This window comes from Triticum urartu, chromosome 5A (assembly GCF_056163025.1).
Source record: "Triticum urartu cultivar PI428250 chromosome 5A, HENAU_Tu73, whole genome shotgun sequence".
Classification (NCBI taxonomy): domain Eukaryota; kingdom Viridiplantae; phylum Streptophyta; class Magnoliopsida; order Poales; family Poaceae; genus Triticum; species Triticum urartu.
In genome coordinates, this window is record NC_141877.1 from 8,992,382 (window position 1) to 8,997,102 (window position 4,721).

The window sequence follows — 4,721 nt, forward strand, 5'->3', positions numbered from 1 at the left end:
AAATGGACACATTGTCATATATCGACAATCACTCCAACATGCCGTTCCATCCATCCAAGTCAGGGAGATAGTCCCCGAGCCTAGTGAAAGGCTTCAGGTCAAGACGCTGAGTGGCTACCCGTGTTCGGACGTCTTCCCGCGACATTTGTCCTTCTCCGTAGAACATCCCTATTTTTCCGATGACCTCCTTCATGATGATTTGGGCAAGTTCGCGCTGGATGTTATAGAACTCAGCTCAAAGTCGATGATCCTCGATATCTCCTATATCCTTTGCCCATTGCAAAATATGGGCATCACCGGATCTAGGTGACATGCGAAGGTTCTGGTGATCTCGTCTGTACTCCAGCATGTGGTGTAGGACATAGAATCCATCATTAATAGAATCGTTCGGTTGCTGGATGCAGCAGAAGTCGGTCTTATGGCCGAAGGCGACCCTGCCGCCCCTTCTCTTCTTGTCCCTGACCTCTCCACCCCTTGCTTGGTAGTAAAACATAGCACTGCCGAGAACATCCTTGATGTGGGTGTAATCCTTTTTGTGAATGTTCTTCAACGAGTCCAAGTAAAGAGCGTGGGAGAATCGGGGGTAGAGGATGATGAGGACGGTGCGCCCGCCGCTGTGCAAAATAAGTACGCCTCAACTTAATTAGCCTCCACCGTGCAAATGAATGATTGAAATCGAAGGAAGGATAGCAGCGCGGATGACTTACACGGGATGATAAGGCACAAGAATCGCCTCCTTGTCCTTATTGGCGAGCATGAAACTGACGATGTAATCCCTCGCGTATTCACGGTGCTTTGCGTAGACTCCCAAGAAGCCCCCATGCATGTAGTACGGGTCAGCGACATAGATATGAGATATCTGCTCAACCCCGATGATGCAGTTCATGTGCATGGCATAAAGGCGGACAAACGTAAAATCTAGCTTCTTCACGTGAAACATGTCGAATATGTAATCGAATCGGAGGAAGAACTTATCCGCGGGGAAGCTGTCGACGTACGACATTTGCCGTGGAACGTTAACCACGTAGAGTGGGTATCCTGGATCTTTCGAGGCGATGATGCCTTTCTCTACCCGCAGCACATCGTCATGAAGTCTCCTTAGATCGCAGAATCTGAGCCCTAGCGTTGTTTCAGGTAGGATTGGTTGACCGGGGATATGCCATTTATCCGCATCGGGGATATCTATACGGTCCTGAAGCCGAGGCTGCTGAGGCAGCTGGATCATAGAATCAGCTTTGTTTCCTTTCCTCACTCTCTTCCTAGACTTCTTTACTACTGGAAGGTCGTCCATAATAAGTTGATACGGCAATTCAGGCACCGACTCATGATGCTCAAACCCTGAGGAGGCGCCAGTATAGACATACTGTTCAGCGCCATCGTCGTCCTCATCCTCATCCATGGCGGCATCATCAGCGACTAATGGAGCCTCCTCCTTACCCCGTCCTCTATCACCCAACCCGACACCCGACGCTAATTGGGTAGGTGGGGTGTTGGTGTTCATACCTTGCTGAGGTCGCGTGCTCGAGGGTGTGCTCCCAGCCGCCTCCAGACGAAGCAGACTCTTTGGCCACAACAGGACCCACCCATTGCAACAATACCAAGCCGCCGTGGTGTCTCGTCGTCATCCCCCACTAGTATTGGAGAATGCAAATTCTCGTGGCCCGGTTTGACACTGGCCACGGAAACCTTGAAGAAATTCGGGGGGATCGGCCGGCTGTGGAACATTGGTTCCTTCGGCTCCATTATCGTCGCCTTCCCCACGTCCACCTTCTGTCGCCGATGGTGTACAATATGGTGCACGGGGTTTCGTCGACCTGCAAAGAAAAGTCTGCGACGTGAGACATCCGAAAGGCAACAAAAATGGGAGATTATACATTTATACTGAAGGGGGGCCGGTGTGACAGATACCGTGAGGGCGTCGAGCTCAGCCAAAGACGAAGCACCACCGAGCACGTCCGGTGCGGGAGCCGGTGCGGGAGCAGGTGCGGGAGCAGGTGCTGGTGCAATGCTAGTCGAGCTGCTCCCCAAGAAGTCAGCAAGGGGAAAGTCCTCTGCATTTTTTCTGGATTTTGCCTTGTCCAAGTGAAAACACCCGTCACCAAGGAAGTAGACAAATCTGCAACCACCTGTTTTGCGGCAGCTACCGCTGTTGCGACTGTCTGAGATGATTTCTTCTCAACCGCAATCTCAACCTTCTTGTCGATGTTTTCATCAGTTAACCTCCGTCTTTCCTTTCTCTCCTCCATGGTCTCACGGTAGTACTTCTTCCACGTGGCGCCGTCTCCGAATACGTGCACGCGTCCATACGATGGTCGAGTATCCACCGGTTGTCGTTTCAATATGTTCAACGCCCGGTTGAATGGAGTGTCCCACTTGGGCCTCGCCAATGCCTCAGACGGCGAGTCGCTTTCGGCCGCAATCCGGTGCTGCTCTCTCTGCAAAAGGCACAAGGATCGTTTACAAATATGACTAACGTGTGCAGTCGAATTGATCAGAAACTAAAATTACCAGCAGTCTCATGAACTCCGTAATGACCGGTTTTGTCTCGTAAACCTTCTTCACCGGGTCCTAACGGTGCCGGGCCCTGAGGACGTCACGCTCCTGCGGGACGGTGAAATCCGCCAAGGGGTCTGGGATGCCCAGACTCGCGGCTTCCGCGTCCTCCTTGGCCCATTTGGACCTCTTTCCGCCGTAACCACGGCTTCCGAGGTGGTGGCTCCCAATGTTCCTCTCTTGAAGCCCCTTCATGTACTTAGACTTTTTTTTGGCAGCTTCGGCCTTGCAAGCCTCCTTGAATATTTGGAATTGCTCTTCCGTGATTGTCGGATTATCCTTTACAATCTCGGAGTAGGGTTCCTTCTTGTCGATGATCTTTGCTTTCACTCGATTTTTCCAGGCGGCCAATGCGTCCCTAAACTTGGTCATGGCATGTTTGTTTATCTTCTTCATTGTCGGGTCCTCATCTGGATCTTCATAATCCTTCTCATTGCGGCCCGGGAACAAGAATATCCAGTGAACTTCTTTAGGAGGGGGCTCCTCATATTTTCTATCTTTTGTAGTTGCTCATCGTTGATGGTGACGGTTGTCCATATGATGCAGCCTATTTGATTGTCGTAGCATCGACGCGCTTCCTCGGGCGCCTTTGGCTCAAAATTGCCGTCGTCCACCTCCGTGACCACCAGTCTAGTAGTCCTGAGTTTGATAGGAAGCCGTTGCCTCTTTGCTTTCGGTTCTACACCGGCTCCGCTCCCCGAGGAAGCGCGGATCTCAGTCTTAGCGCCGGTCTCGATGTCGGTCTGAGTCTCAGCACCGGTCTCAGTCTCAGCACCGGTCTGCGTGTCAGTCTCAGTCCCCGATGCCACCGATGGGCCCAGCAACAACATCGGTTGATCGTCGTCAAGGCTAAAAAATTCGTCTGCCGCCCGGTAGACGTCGTCGCAATCACCAGAACCCTGTCCTTCATCGTTGCTAGCCATGTTTCCTATGATTAAATCTAGTCAATTAATTCTAGACCTAATAAAATGAATAATGACATAAAAAGGCCTATTGTTTTGCAGGAATGTTGACTCCTTACTGGTGCGGCAAATCCCGGGCACTCGATATGTCCTAGTTTGTAGCACAAGTCATGCCGAAATTCACGGAAAATTTCGGCATGACCTTTGCTAAAAAGTTGACAAATAGAGAACCTGAAATTTGCCAGAACAGAAATGAATCAACATTCTGGCAAAACATAGGCCACTCAGAACCATTCCCTGGAGACAACAAAGCCACTTGGGCACAATCGAACAACTTCAATGAAAAGATACAACATGAGCAAACACTATTGAGGAATTTGCATATAACATGGCCACTTCAATGAAAAGATATAATCAACAATAATGGAATATGCAAATGAACATCAATGACATATATCATATAAAAACAGTCTTGTTTTTTGTTTACATAGCAACAATTAGTTTGACCAAGTTTTTGAAAAGAAAAACAATTCTGTTTTTTGTTTATAGCTAAATGCCATAGCTACTGTTTTTTATTTATAGCTAAATACTTTTGTTTTTTGTCTAAAGCTAAAAGTCTAGGAACTCCATTTTCTCTAACCCTTCTGACCTCACCAAAATTTCCACAGCAAGACCTTAGTACCTACACCCAATTTCTTCAAAAATATTCAGGTCCATAGTCCAAATAATTCAAATTTAATTTGAATGAAATTTGGAACAAATTCAGGTCCGTAGTCCAAATATTTTTTTATAGCTATGTGTTTTTTGTTTATAGCCTCTGTTAATTTAAATCTAAATGCTACTATTATTTATATACCCTCTATTAGTTTAAAGCTAAATGGAATTACTTTTAGGCATTTTCATAAAAATTGCCCTAGCTAATTTCCTAAAAAAATTGCTAATCATTTTTCCTAAATGCTATAAAATGCCTACTGCCCTAAAAAAATCTAGGGTTCATATGAACAACTAGGGTCCATATGAACATCAACACAGTATCAACATATATATGAATTGCCCTAGCAGAGAGAGAGAGGAGGGTAGGGGACAGGAGCGGCATAGCCTTACGGTCAGCGGTGAGGGTAGGCTCTGGCTCGGGCGGCGGCGGTGAGCTCGAGGGCGGTGGCGGTGAGCTCGAGCGAGGCGACAGTGAGGTCGACGATGGCCTTGGGAGGCGGCTGTTAGGTCGAGGGCGGCCTCGGGCGGCGGCGGTGTGGTCGAAGGCGGCGG